We start from the raw sequence: 15488 nt of genomic DNA, 5'->3' as shown, positions 1-15488 counted from the left end.
TTGAGGAAATTCAGTTTTAGTAGGAGTTTCCGAGTTTGTTATTTTAAATGTTTTTCTGTTGTAGATATTTTCAGTTATGTAAATTTATTTTCTGCAGAAATAAATTTCAAGTTAAATCACACTCTGATTATGATTTAAAGTTTGATCTCAATAAAGTTAAGGGATGACCAGTTGGAGATAGGCATGCTTAACGGGCCGGTTCGACCCGGAACCAGCCTGTTAAGCCCGGAACCAGAACCGGTATGGAAGAACCGGACCCGAAATCGTATACAATCCGTTGGTTTCTGGGTTGAACCGGTTCAGCATTTTCTGAACCGGTTCAACCGGTTCTGGGTCCGGTTCCGGTCCGTATCCGGAACCGGACCCGGAACCCATAATCCGAATTTTAAAAAATAAATAAATAAAAAATGGCCTTTGGGCCAAATGCAGCCATTGGCCCAAAGGCTGCATTTGCAGCAACCAACGGCTGCTGCACATTATAAGTGCACATTTCAGTAGCCGTTGAACAGCTACTGAAATGTGCAATTTTTTTTTAAAATTTGGGGCCAAATTGTAAATATTATTTTTTTTAACCCTCAAAATCATCTATAAATACAAGTCATTTTTTATATTTCACATATCAATTTTCTCTCAACTTCTCATTTCTCTACAATCAATATATTTCTTTGCTATCATTTCTCCAAATATATTCAATAATTGTGTTATAATTTTATCTATAATCCGTATTATTTTTATTGTTATTTATTTATTATTTCGCAATTTACTCATATAAATATTTCGAATTTCAATGGCATCATCTTCAAACCGTCGTGGTGGTGGTGGCGAATACGCTCCCGACTTTGGTGAACATTTTGGCTACATCCCCGACTTTGATGAAGTCGAACCTGACCACGAGGATGAAGAAGCCATGGAACTCCCCAACAAAGATGTAGGGACGCCATCGTCTACTCGAGCAAGTAACACAATGTCAACGAGCACGACGACAGCCCGTGCAAAGCGAAGCAAAGTTTGGGATCACTTTGATATTGAACAACAAGGTACGAATAACTCTTTTGCCGTTTGTAAAATTTGCAAAACGAGGTATTCTTACAAAATGGGTGGTGGTTCCGGTACTTTGAAAAAACATTTAGTTAAGGTACATAAACTTGACCCTGATACGCTACAACCATTCGGTAGGGAACCAATACAACAACAAATTAATCTTTCTAGTAGTAAAGCTTTTACAATTACAAAAGAAATTTCTCGGAAAGCCATCGTAAAGTTTGTTACCAAATGTTGTCAACCTTTTATAATAGCTGAATAAGAAGGTTTTGTTGAATTTACTAGTACTATTCAACCTGATTTTCACAATATTTCTAGACACACACTTAAGAAATATTGCTTTGATATTTACAATGAATATAAAGAAACACTAAAATTGCATCTTTCAAATATTTCTTGTAGAGTTAGTTTGACAACTGATATTTGGACTAATTTATAATATGAATCATATCTTGTTGTTACATGTCATTGGATTGACGAAACTTGGACAATGCAAAAAATAATTTTAGCGCTAGATCATTTAGAATCGTCTCACAACGCATACACTATAGCTAGATATGTTTTAAATGTTGTTAAGATTTATGATATACAAAATAAAATAATGTCGATAACGTTAGATAATGCGAGTGTCAATACTCTTGCAATTAAATATCTTAAAGATTCACTAAAACCAATTTTAGAAGGTAATTTGCTTCATGTTAGATGTGCGTGTCATATTATCAACTTATGTGTTAAATGTGCCTGCGATGAGCAAATGTCCACTGTAATAGAAAAATTCAAACTATGTGGGAAATTATTACGTGAAAGAAGATATGGACGTGACTGGAAAACACTAGTCGAATCAACCGGAATTAAATTTAAAAAATTTCCTCTTCCTATTGAAACTAGATGGAATTCTTTATATCAATTGCTTCATACTTTATTACGTTTTCAAGATTTAGTTACTCCATATTATAATAATATTACAACACAATCTTTAATGCTAACTGACGATGATTGGAATATTTTGAGTAAATGTGTTTCTTTGTTAGAAATTTTTAAAGAAGCAACCGAAAAATTTTCTGGCATTAACTACCCTACTTCAACCATGTTTCTACCTTTGCTTTTCAATATGTTTTATAAATTTATTGAATAACGCGATTATTCTGTTATGCGTGATTTTGTTTCAAATATGGAAAACAAATTTTTAAAATATTGGGAAACTATCCCAATTGTGCATGGTTTAGTAACATTACTTGATCCTACTCAAAATCAAGGAGGATTAGACGTGTTTTTTTGAATATTATGCTAAATTTCTAAGGAAGAATGTTGACGATCAAAAGAAGTCAATCATGCATTCTATCCAAGAATTGTTTGATTTGTATGCTAGTGAACAATGTGATGAACCGAGTGCGCAGCCGGAGGAGATGCCGACATATAAGAGCAAAAGTGGAGCACTGAACTTCTTTCAAAGTTTGAAACGACAAAAGTTCAAAGGAAAATCGGTGACAAAAACCAATTACAATGAGATCCAAATTTATCTAAGTCAATATATTGAGACTACGGATAATTTCGATGTTCTTGATTGGTGGAAAGTAAATTCTAAACTTTATCCAGTGTTATCTGCAATTGCAAGAGATGTCCTACCCATTCAAAGTTCAAGTGTTGCTTCCGAATCAGCATTTACAGTATGTGGAAGGATCACTGGTGACCAAAGAACTAATTTAAAGCCAGAAACACATTCCATGCTAACGTGCCTACAAGATTGGTTTGCAGCAGAAAAAAAGAATAGGACCTCTGGCGCGATCGACGAATTCCAAAGCTCAAGTTCCGACGAAGATCCAGAATATTCAAAATATATTTTAATAAATCGTGATGAATTTTAGATGTTCAATTGTAAAAATAAATGTTTAAGTTATTCTGTTAAATTTTTTTAATGTAATCACAATTATTTGCAATCAAAATACTAAAAAAAAATTTCCATTAATATTACTAATTTTAATTATATAGTAAAATATAATAAATTAGAGTTCAGAACCGATTTGACCCGAACCGGAATCGGTTTATTAAAAACCGAACCGGTCTTGGTTTGGATTGGTTCCAAGTTCCGGTTCAGAACCGGTTCCTAACTCACCGGACCCATAACCGGTAGGAACCGGTCCGGTGGAACCGATAAGCATGCCTAGTTGGAGATAGACATGTTATGATTATGTTGCATGAAATTTCCATGTTACATATCAACTTAATGATCCATGTCATTCAGTTGTGTTGACATATGTGGCAATTGATGGGTTTAGTTACCTTGAGTATAGCAAAGATTGCTGTGATAAATCAAAAGAATATTTTCCCTATAAAAAAAATGGAGTGGTGATCACCGCTTGTATCCTCTTTCTATAATTATTTATACTTGCTACTCATTCAGTGTTGTATGATTATTTATAACAAATTACGCGATGCACATAATTTCCGCAGTTTTTGAGTTAATGTGTTTTTTATTTTATGGACTTTGATTTTTACACTTTATATTTATACCAGTGTTTTTATAACCGGACCGTTAATCGAACCGGTCAAGCCTTAAAAAATGGTTCAACCGGTTCAACCGAACGATCGAACCGGATCAATAAAATTAATATTTTATTTATTTTATATAATAAATAAAATTTATATAATAAATAAAATAGTAAAATATTGATTATTTATGTTTTTATAGTTTTTACTTAATTTTTAAGATGAAAATTACAACAAATATCCAAATAAACATCACTTTTCAAATTCAAAAATCCAAATTACACCTAACATGTAACCAAATAGTGATGACCAAGTTTAAGTGCCCAAGAAAACATCAAGTTTAATTATACAAAAAAGTAGCAAACATCAAGTTTCTTATACAAAAAAGTATCAAACATCCAGTTTCAACTTTCAAGTTGCATCCTTTGATGCCCACACCGCATCCAATTCTTGAAGTGTTCTTTCGTAGTCATTATCATCTTCATCCCCACCATCCAAAAGTTCTTCCAAGTCCAAAGAAGGTGTTTCTTGCATTTCACCAACACCTTTATCTAAATATTTTTTAAAAAATTAAAATAATACATGTTTAGCAAACAGAAAGCAAAAATTTGTTAAAAAATTTTTCCGGTTTTTCCGGTTTAACCGGGTTTTAACCGGTTTTTCCGGTTTAACCGGGTTTTAACCGGTTTTTTCCGGTTAAATCTGTTTTCCGGGTTTTTACTTATCTCCGGACCGGTCTGGAGGTCGGTTCGCGGTTGAACCGGTCCGGTCCTGTTTGGAGAACATTGATTTATACAACTATTATCAGTAAAAAGTTTAGGATAGTGTTATATTCGTCTTTCTACTTGATCTGGTCTGGTTTCCAAGTTTTTCCAGCTATCTATTAGTTCTCTCAATTGTAAGGATTCTCTCGAATTTTCCGTTCATCGATCATATGGAAAAATATTGATTGTTAAAACTTATCATCGTTACTGTAATAAAGTTTTTTCAATTATCGACGAAATTTAAGAAAACTCAATCTTCTTCCGCATATTACCTCTCAATTAATCAATGGTGTAAAACCTTTTCAATTAATCAAGGGTGAAACTTTTTCAAGAACAATTAAGTTTCTATGTCAACATAACATCTACTCGATATCTATATTGTGTCATCACTATTGATGTCGAAGGTTTCTAAGTTACATACGGTTCTCTAAATATAAAAACCGATTTTTTTAGAGTAGTTTAAATGTTGATGTCATTGTTCGTATTTCATATGAAATAACGATATAAAGAAATTCTATATTATTTCAAATTTTCCTGAAATCACATGGAAAGTTATTAGATTTAAAATCTATGGTTGCTTGGAATTCTATAGTGTTTCGCATGGGTTAAATTAAGGATACTACTTTAGCCGTTTATCTAATGATACATGTTTGGCCATATTAGCACTATCAACATCAATATTACTCGTGTATTGAGATATGAATTATTGGATACGTGATCATAGTATTACTCTAAGCAGGGACGTAGCTTCACTAGGGGCTAGGGTGGGTTTTAGCCCATCCTAGTCTCGGGATTAATGTATATATATAGTTATGCAATATTTTAGAAATTTTAGTCACTGAACAAAATTTTTATATATGGATTTCTATTAGTTTTAAATAATATAGCATTTGAATAAACTAAAAATATATAAATACTAAATAATAATCAAATTAAGTGATAATTATTAGAGTACAAATTTATATAACTAAATTATTTGAATGAATAATGTCATATGTAAATTCAATTTTTTTTACTTACTTTACAATGAATTTATTTTAAAAGTTCATTATTATAAATGATATTTATCATGTATCTTGATATATTAAATTCCTAAGATGATTTTTAATATTTATCTAGTTCATATTATACAAAATATAACAAAAAAAATAAAAAATACATTAAATAATATTTACATTTTCAATGTCCAGTCCACCCTATTTTAAAATCTTGGTTACGCCCCTGACTCTAAGGATAGTATATCATCAACCGTTCAATTTCTATCTGGAAATAGCATATATATTTACTACAATCATAAAATGTTTTAGTGTGCAATTGTTGCAGTATTCTTGAGTTAGTGAGGATTGCAAAGACGTTGACTAGAAATAACTAAAAATTAAGTATTTGAATATAATATAAAATTCTCACGATTTTAATTTATATGTTTCGAATAGAAGTATACGTGAGATAATATTCTTAACACACGATCTCATGAGTCAATTTTGTGAGATAAATATTCTATTTGAGTCATACTTTAAAAAATATTAATTTTTATGCAAAAAATGTTATTTTTTTTAATTGTAAATATGAATAATTTTGATCAATTTTATAATTAAAGATACGTGACACCTTATGACAGAAGATTGAAAAAATGGTTCTGTAAGCAAACGATAATTCGTTGACGCCGTCTTCTTCTTTACATATCAGAAATAAATACTTATGGAGTGATTTTTCTAACCTGCAAAAAAAGCCGTCAAAAAAATTTATATTTCAAATCTGTGGGCTATGAATGTTGACTTTGACAATATCCATGCACAACTATTTCTCAAGTTTTACAAGGGGAACCACGACCGAGTCTCTTAAGTTTTAAAAGTTTTCGTGTTTGAGTTTTAGTACATTAACTTTTAGTTATCGATTATTTTGATATAAGGAGTGTATTAATTATATACTTTTAAAGATTTTTATGGTTTTTTTTAAATGATAAACTTTTGTGGAGTTGATGAATTTTTATTAACTTTTTATAGAATTTCATAGAATTGTAAAACAAATTTCATAGACTCTTTATAGACTTTTTTTCAAGATTTTTGTAATTATTTTTTCTTTGTAGAATTACCCATCAAATCATATTTGTAGAGTTAATTAACTAATGAATAATATACATAATCTTTGAAAATTATTAATAGTCATGTGTAAACAGTATGTCAAATAAAAAAATAAACAAGACAATTATTTATACCTAAAAATAAATAATAAGTATGTTAAATTATTTGTAATTATGATATCTTTATAAAATTTTAATATATTTAATTTATTATAGTTGTTCTTATATATGTGTGTTGATAAACTTATAAAATTATATATCACACACAATTAAATTTCACTTATTAAAAATAATTATTATTTTTAATTTATAGATCGTCAATAAAATATTATAATTTTTTTATGGCAAAAACTTGCGTGAGACGGTCTGACGGTCTCATGGGCCGTATTTTGTGAGACAGATATCTTATTTGGGTCATCCATGAAAAAGTATTACTTTTTATGCTAAAAGTATTACTTTTTATTGTGAATATTGGTAGGATTGACCCGTCTCACAAATAAAAATTTTTGATACTGTCTCACAAGATACCTATTCTTTTTTTACTATGCAGTGTAATATTTTATTAAAGTTTTTAATAAATATAATTTTAAATTTTATGAGGTTTTGTGATTGGAACTCAAAAATAAATTAACGATGTTAATAATTTTGATTTTAAACTATTGTTAGCAATAAAAAATATGTTTTTAAAAAGTACAAATAAAAGAAAAATAAATAGATGAGAGAAGAATGAAAATTTTAGTGTTTGTATTGAGTATGTGAGTTTGAGAGATTTCTCAATTAAATGTACATCCAAATCTTTAGGTTGAATCAAAAATTTTTTTTGACATTTTATTGTTGTAACTTAGACTTTAATTCATATACTTAATAGAATTTCATGGAGTCATTAAAAGTCTATTAATATTTTGAATATCTATAAACTTTTGTAGATATCACATGACTTTTTAAAATTCTACAAAAGTAAAATTGAATAACACTAAACTTTTATAGAGTATATAAAAGTCTAGATTGAATACATCTGGACTTTTAAATTATATAAAAATTATTAAAAATCTAGAACCAATACACCCTCTTTGTTGACATGACATACAATTTTCGATACTACATAACATTTTCTAGCATCATATAAACATTTTTTTTTGTCTCGTAGATCTTTTTTTCATAGATATGTCACCATTCCAGTCAAATAGGGCTGAACGCCATATTTATGAGTCGTGTGTCGTAGCTAAGTTAGCTTCAACCCTTCAATTAATATATGGTGCTGTAATATTCTCCTTCCTTGTCTTACTTGAGTCCATTATCTTCCCTTGCTCCAATGGCTTACACTGTTAATTTCTGTAAAATGTTACATTTCATGTTGGTTCTTTTGCTTCCAATATTAGCCACAGCGCAGCCCTATCGCAACGTTTCTTTGGGTTCATCTCTCATTGCGAACAATGAGAATTCAGCTTGGCCATCACCATCTGGTGATTTTGCTTTTGGATTCCGACAGATCGTGCCTGGTGGAGGCTACTTGCTAGCCATCTGGTTCGACAGTATACCCGAAAAAACTATAATTTGGTCTGCAAATCGAGATAGTCCAGCTGCGGAAGGATCCAAGTTTCAGATTTTTACAGATGGGAGATCTGAACTTGATGATCCGAGGGGCCAGCCAATTTGGACTCCTAATCTGGCGGGCTCCGCTGTCGCATATGGCGCCATGCTTGACGGCGGTAACTTTGTACTGGTGGGCAATAGATCAGCTCTCTTGTGGCAAAGTTTTAATGATCCAACTGATACGATTTTACCGGCCCAGATATTGAAGGAAGGGGGTAGATTGGTTTCCAGCTTTTCGGAGACGAATTACTCCCGTGGGAGATTCATCTTTACGATGCAAGGTGATGGGAATCTTGTGTCTTACAACAGAAACTTCCCCATGGACGACAACATCGGTGCGTATTGGGCATCAAATACCGTTGGCAGTGGATTCCAAGTGATCTTTAACCAATCTGGCTACATCTTCCTTACAGCAGAGAATGGAACAATACTTGATTTTCTGTCTTCAAATGGCGCTTCAACCGCCCTATATTACCAGAGAATGATATTGGATTATGACGGGGTTCTCAGGCATTATGTATATCCCAAGTTTGGTAATTCAACAGCAGGAAGGCCGATGAGTTGGTCCGTTTTGCACTTCTTACCAGAGAATATATGTCTCAGCATACCACTCAATTCGGTATGGGGTGCGTGTGGCTACAACAGCATATGCTCCCTTGGAACTGATCAGAGGCCTTATTGTTTCTGTCCCACCGGTTACTCTCCTATCAATCCAAGTGACAAGATGAGCGGATGCAAGCAAGATTTCGTCGCACAGATTTGTGATCAAGAATCACAAGATGCATCACTTTTCAACTTCGTCGACATGTCTAACACCGATTTCCCTGGTGGTGATTACATGTCATATCAACAAGTCCAAGAAGATTGGTGTCGACAGGATTGTCTTGATGATTGTTTATGTGCCGCTGCTATCTTTAGAGGCAATAGTTGTTGGAAGAAAAAGTACCCTCTTTCGAATGGAAGACTTGACTCGAGCGTAGGGGGGAAAGCATTGATAAAAGTAAGGAAACGTAATGCCACATTAGCCCCTCCGGCTCATATTCCGAACAAGAGCAAAAGATCCACTCTCATTATCACAAGATTTGTTTATTGGATAAATTTTATTTATATGGGCTTATATGTGAATAATTATATGTTATGAGTTGTCTATTAAGTTAAGCCCAAAATAAAGTTATCAACCATGGTTTCGAGTTATTGGGCTTTAATGTATCTAATAGATTGTGGGCCTTTAATGTGTAGAGACACAAGTGTAATTTCTGTTTTTATGATGGTCTAAAACAGAAATATCAGAAGATAATGATAAATATTATCTATATATATGAGTCATGGTCCCCAAATCACGCTCTATCGCGTTTCCTATTCTCTCTCCCATTAAGAAAATAATTCAGAAGAGAAAACTAAAGGATTCTCTCAAGGAAAGCGCATGAATCAGGAAGATCAAGATACATTCTAAAGAATTCAGGATTATGACTTCAGACACGCTTCCGTTTACATTTTCAGTCAAATTCTTAATGATTTAACATGATGGATTCTACGGTTTATGGATTTTCCCAACAAGTGGTATCAGAGCCATGTTATGCTTGAATCATTGAGATTTGTTTAAAGTTTTGTATATTATTTGGATTCAGATCTGGAAAAGAAAATTTATTTAAAATTTTTGACATGGTTTCAGATCTGGAAAATATTTTGATATGGTTTCAGATATGGAAAATATTTTAGTTGAAAACTAAATCTTTTAAAGTTTCAGTTTTGGTAAAAAAAAATATTTTGGTTGAAATTTTTTAAAGATTTTGTATAAGATTTCAATTTTCTGTCCAGTTTTGTTCATCAAAAAATATTTTTGAGGAAATCGAAAATTTGTGTTAGAAAAAAAATCGTACGACTCGGGTCGACCCGTACGGATTTTCAAATTTTTTTTTGGGTTCAGGCTTATCTAGTTTAAGGATAAATATTCAATTGTTCAAATAATGATAAGGTTATATGTATTTTAAAAATATATTAATTGAAATAAAATGTCGTAAAAGCGACATCTTTTATGGAAATTGATTTATTTTGAAATATAAAAGGATTTTGGCATATGTGATTCATATGAATATTAATCAACCCAAAAGAAGGTTAATATTTAATATAATTACATATGCACTTATGGTGGTGAACGTGTGTATGATGATTATGAAGAGGGCCATTCCAGAAACATTCAGGGGCACAATGTCTAGCGACATTGCTACTGCTAAGGCTTTCTTTCAGGACCTCGAAAAGAGGTTTGCTAAAAGTGAAAATTGGTACACTTTTGGCAAGCCTCGTTTCAATGAGGTACAGGGGTAAGGGCAACATCAGGGAGTACATTATGAAAATGTCTCATCTTGCTTCAAGGTTGAAAGTACTGAAACTTGACCTCTCTGAGGACTTACTGGTGCATCTGGTTTTAATATCTCTTCCTCCTCAGTTTAACCAGTTCAAGGTGAGATATAACTGTCAGAAAGAGACTTGGTCTCTGAATAAGCTCATCTCGCACTGTGTTCAGGAAGAGGAAAGGTTGAAGCAAGACAAGACAGAAAGTGCTCATTATACCTCTACCTCGAAGGATAAAGGAAAGAGAATGAAGAATAAGGAAGCTGTGGATACACATCCTCCGAAGAAACAACAGAAGAATCCTAGTGATTCTCAAATTCCTGGTTGTTTTTTTTTTGTGGCAGTGATGGACATATGAATAAGCAATTCAGTAATTATCACGCTTGGCGTGCTAAAAAAGATATGCTTCTGAATATGGTTTGTTCTGAGGTTAATTTCACTTCAGTGCCTAGACACATGTAGTGGATAGATTCTGGTGCAACAACTCACATCAGTGTGTCTATGCAGGGTTGCCTGGATTGACGAAAACCAATCGATGCTGAAAGATTCATCTATGTTGGTGACGGCAACAAAGTTGAAGTTGAGACAATAGAAAAATTTAGATTATTGTTAAAGACTGAAATATATTTGGATCTTTATGAAACATTTGTTGTGCCATCTTTTAGACGGAATTTGATTTCCATTTCTGCATTGGACAACTTTTGTTATTCTTGTTCTTTTGGAAATGAAATATTCAATTTGTTTCTCGATTCAAAATCGGTTGGTTCTGGTTCTTTATCAAAGTACGATAATCTTTATTCTTTGGATGTTATTGCTTCATTTAATAAATCCCTGCAGACAAGTAGATGCACTAAAAGAAAATTAACTAGTAAGAACTCAGCTGCATTATGGCACAAAAGATTGGGTCGTATCTCTGAAAAATAAAATAAGGAGACTTGTGTCAGACGAAATTCTCGAACCTTTAGATTACACATATTTTAATAATTGTGTTAATTGTATAAAGGGAAAACAAATCAACAAAAGGAGATTTGAAACCAACAGGTGTTCAGGCGTCTTAGAACTTATACATACGGATATGTGTGGATCATTCTCTTCGGCTTCTTGAAATGGTCAACAATATTTTATAACATTCACAGATGATTTTTCAATATATGACTTCATATATCTCATTCATAAAAAGACACGGTCATTGGATGTGTTCAAAAACTATAAAGCTGAGTTGAAATCAACTTGGCTTAAAGATTAAAATCGTTAGATCTGTATGTGGTAGTGAATACTATGGAAGATATGCCGGTTCAGGTTAACAACGTCCATGACATTTTGCTAGATTCCTAGAGGAATACAGTATCGTCCCATAGTACACCATGCCAGGTTTGCCCACTATGAATGGTGTTGCTGAAAGATGAAACAAAACACTTAAGGGCATGGTGATGAGTATGATAAGTCATTCTACCTTACCAGAGTCACTCTAGGGAGAAGCACTGAAGACTGCAACATATATCCTTAACATGGTTCCAACTAAGGCAGCGACCAAAACCCCTTATGAACTTTGGACGGGTAAAAAGCCTAGTCTTAAGCATCTGCACATTTTGGGATGTCCAGCTGAGGCGAGACCTTATAGGTCTAATGAGAAGAAACTGGACTCAAGGATGATCAACTGTTATTTTATTGGATACTCTGAAAGATCTAGGGGCAACAAGTTTTATGATCCCACAAGCAAGTCGATTTTTGTTTCGAAATGCCCGGTTCTTTGAGGATGTTGAGTTTGCAGGGGGAGATAAAGTAAGGATATTGTCTTTGCAAAGAAATATGTAAATATTCTCATAGGTGTTTTGAACATTGATCAGGATCACATTCCTCACTTTGACCAAGTCAAGCACCTCCAGAACCTATGCCATTAAGGAGATGCACTAGAGAGCGGAGAAGTGCAATGCCAGATGATTACATTGTATTTGTTCAAGAACATGAGGCAGACATTGGACTGATGGAGGATGATCCTATTAACTTCCGTCAAGTTATGAAAAGTTCTAACTTTCAAAAGTGGAATGATGCCATGAATGAGAAGATAAAGTCCATAAAAGACAATGACGTATAGGATCTTGTCCCATTGCCTAAATGTACGAAGCCCATTGGTTGCAAATAGATATTTAAAACCAAGAGGGATTCGAAGGCAATGTGAAAAGTTATATGACTCGTCTTGTTGCTAAATGCTTTACACAGAAAGAAGACATTGACTATAAAGAGACTTTCTCTCCGGTTTCTTCGAAAGACTCTTTAAGGATTGTAATGGCTTTGGTGGCACATTTAGATCTTGAGCTCCATCAGATGGACGTAAAGACTGCATTTCTAAATTGTGATATTAATGAAAAGATATATATGGTGCAACCAGAAAATTTTGTGTCCAAAGACACAAATAATATGGTTGGCAAATTAATGAAATCCATATATGGGATCAAGCTGATATCTCGACCATGGTATTTCAAATTTCATCAACTGATCATCTCGTTTGGTTTTGAGATGAATTTATTCGATGATTATGTGTATCATAAGTTTATTTGAAGTAAGCATATTTTCCTGGCTCTATATATTGATGACATTCTGATCGCTAGCAATGATATAGAGTTGTTGCATGACACCAAGAAATTTCTAGCTAAGAATTTTGAGATGAAAGATTTTGGTGATGCATCTTTTGTACTGTGTATTCATATACATCGGGATCAATCTCGAGGTATTTTTGGATTATCTCAAAAAATCTATATCGAGAAATTTGTCATGCGATATGGGATGCAAGATTGTAAACCAACAGATACCCTTGTGGCTAAGGGAGATAAATTTAATCTCAAACAAAGCCCAAAGAATGATTTTGAGGAAAATGAAATGCAGAAGATTCCCGATGCATCTGCAGTGGTGAGTCTGATGTATGTTTAGGTTTGTACACGTCCAAATATTGTGTACGTGTGACATGAATATTGGGACGATATTTAAGTATTCCAGGAGTAGAATATTGGTAAGCAGTCAAAAAGGTTTTACGGTGCCTACATAGAACAAAAGATCATATGCTCATATATCGGAGGTTGAATCATCTTGAGATCATTGGGTATACTGACTTTGATTTTGCTGGATGCCAAGATAGTATGAAATCTTTGTTGGGCTACATCTACTCCTTGTTGGAGGTGCCATTTCCTTGAAGAGTGCTAAACAGACACTTATAGCCTCTTCCACCATGACAGCTGAGTTTGTAGCGTGTTATGAGACATCCAATCATGGAATATGGCTGCAAAATTCTGTCACGAGACTGCGCATTGTTGATGGAATTGAAAGGCCACTAAGAATACATTGTGACGATAAGTAGTTATGTATTCCAATAACAACAGGAGCTCGACAAAGTCAAAACATATTGACATCAAGTTTCTGGTTGTTAAAAAAAGAATTCAGAGTGTAAATTTATCTTTGAGCATATCGGTACAAACTCCATGGATGCAGATCCGCTTACTAAGGGACTACCACCAAAACAGTTTCATGAGCACACTCCTGGTATGAGTGTTATGTCAATGGAGAAAATTCAGTTTTAGTGGGAGTTCGTTATTTTAAATACTTTTCAGTTGTAGACATTTTCAGTTACAGTTATGTAAATTTATTTTTTGCAGAAATAAATTTCAAGTTAAGTCACACTCTGATTATGGTTTAAAGTTTGATCTCAATAAGGTTAAGAGTGAACCAGTTGGAAATAGTCATGTTACGGTCACATTGCATAAAAATTCCATGCTACACATCCATTTCATGATCAATGTCATTCAGTTGTGTTGGCATATGTGACCATTGATAGGTCCAACTACCTTGAGTGTAGCGAAGAATGCTTTGATCCTATGTTGATGTAATTGATGGACCAGATTGATTTTAGATACATATCGGAATGACAACAATTTTGAACTCATAAGGTTATTTTCACAAACGTAATTATAAGGTTGTACATATAACCCAAGTGGGAGATTGTTGGATCCATTTTATTTATATGGGCTTATATATGAATAAATATGCGTTGCTGGTTGTCTATTAAGTTAAGCCCAAAATAAAGTGATCAACTAAGGTTTCAGGTTATTGGACTTTAATGTATTTAATAGGTTGTAAGCCTTTAATGTGTAGAGACATATGTGTAATTTCTGTTATTATGATGGGCTAAAACATAAATATAAGAAGATAATGATAAACATTATCTATATATATGGGTCATGGTCCTCAGATCACGCTCTATCACGTTCTCTAATCTCTATCACATTAAGAAAATAGTTCAGAAGAGAAAATCAAAAGATTATCTTAAGGAAAGAGCGCGTAGATCTGAAAGATCAAGATACGTTCTAAAGAATTCAGGATTGTGGCTTCAGGTACGCTTCCGCTTAAGTTTTCAGTCAAATTCTTAAAGATTTAGCATGATGGATTCTGCGGTTTATGGATTTCCCCAACATTGTTCTGCTGGGAAGTTTGGTATTTGTCAACGTACTCCTAGTCGTTGCTTTCTTGTTGTTTAGTTTTCATTTAAAATGACGAGAATCAAAGATTCTTCATCCGTACTCGGCCAACATAATAAGTTTCACTTTCAAAGAATTACAAGAGGCAACAAGTGGATTCAAGGAAGAACTTGGTAGCAGGGCTTGCTCAACTGTGTATAAATGGACTCTGATGAACGAAAATGATGGTTTAGTTGCGGTGAAAAAGCTAAATAAGATAGCCAATGATTCTGCACAAGAACTGAAAGCTGAATTGAACTCAATCAGCAGGACTAACCACAAAAATCTGGTGCAATTACTAGAATACTGTGATGAAGGTGAAAACATGCTTGTCGTTTACCAATACATGAGTAATTGCTCGATAGCAAGCTTTCTTTTCCAGAACTCAAGGCCAAATTGGTACCAAAGTGTACAGATTGCATTTGGAACCGCAAGGGGACTCTGCTATTTGCATGAAGAGTGCAGCACTCAAATCATACACTGCGACATCAAGCCTCAAAATGTTCTCTTGGACGAATCCTTCGTAACAAAAATCTCGGATTTTGGGCTTGCAAAACTTCTAAAAGACGATCTGACAGTACAACTACCATGATCCGTGGAACCAAAGGATATGTAGCCCTTGAATGGTTCAGGAACATGCCTACCGAAAAATCAGACACCTTATAA

At 33.4% G+C, this 15488-nt stretch overlaps 1 pseudogene; it reads left to right on the top strand.

Moving 5' to 3' along the window:
- Positions 1-7584: 7584 nt before the first annotated feature.
- Positions 7585-15488, top strand: LOC140979123 (G-type lectin S-receptor-like serine/threonine-protein kinase LECRK3; annotated as a pseudogene).

Source organism: Primulina huaijiensis, chromosome 6 (assembly GCF_012295235.1).
Source record: "Primulina huaijiensis isolate GDHJ02 chromosome 6, ASM1229523v2, whole genome shotgun sequence".
Classification (NCBI taxonomy): domain Eukaryota; kingdom Viridiplantae; phylum Streptophyta; class Magnoliopsida; order Lamiales; family Gesneriaceae; genus Primulina; species Primulina huaijiensis.
This window is presented reverse-complemented; position numbering and strand designations above follow the sequence as displayed.